Source organism: Phoca vitulina, unplaced genomic scaffold (assembly GCF_004348235.1).
Source record: "Phoca vitulina isolate PV1807 unplaced genomic scaffold, GSC_HSeal_1.0 scaffold21, whole genome shotgun sequence".
Classification (NCBI taxonomy): domain Eukaryota; kingdom Metazoa; phylum Chordata; class Mammalia; order Carnivora; family Phocidae; genus Phoca; species Phoca vitulina.
Window position 1 is genome coordinate 5,177,563 of NW_022589724.1, and position 642 is coordinate 5,178,204.

The window sequence follows — 642 nt, forward strand, 5'->3', positions numbered from 1 at the left end:
GGGGATTAACATAACAATAAAAAAATTAAAAAAAAAAAGAACTCAGTTAACAAATTAAAAATACTCTAGAGGGAATAAATAATAGAGGAAGCAGAAGAATAGATCAGCAATCTGGAGGACAGAGTAATGGAAAGCAATCAAGCTGAACAGGAGACAGAACAAAGAACAATAAAAAAAGAAAATAGATCAAGGGAACTCAGAAACACCATCAAGCATGATAACATTCACATTATGGGGATCCCAGAAGGAGGAGAGAAAAGGGGGCAGAAAATTTATTTGAAGAAATAATAGCTGAAGGGGCGCCTGGGTGGCTCAGTGGGTTAAGTGTCTGCCTTCGGCTCAGGTCATGATCTTAGGGTCCTGGGATCAAACCCCACATCAGGCTCCCTGCCAGTGGGGAGTCTGCTTCTCCCTCTCCCTCTGCCTGCTGCTTCCCCTACTTGTGCTCTCTCTCTCTCAAATAAATAAATAAAATCTTTAAAGAAGAAAGAGAGAGAGAGAGGGAGAGAAAGAAAGAAAGAAAGAAAAGAAAGAAAGAAGAAAGAAAGAAAGAAAGAAAGAAAAGAAAGGAAAGAAAGAAAGGAAAGAAAGAAAGAAGAAAGAAAGAAAGAAAGAAAGAAAGAAAGAAAGAAAGAAAGAAAG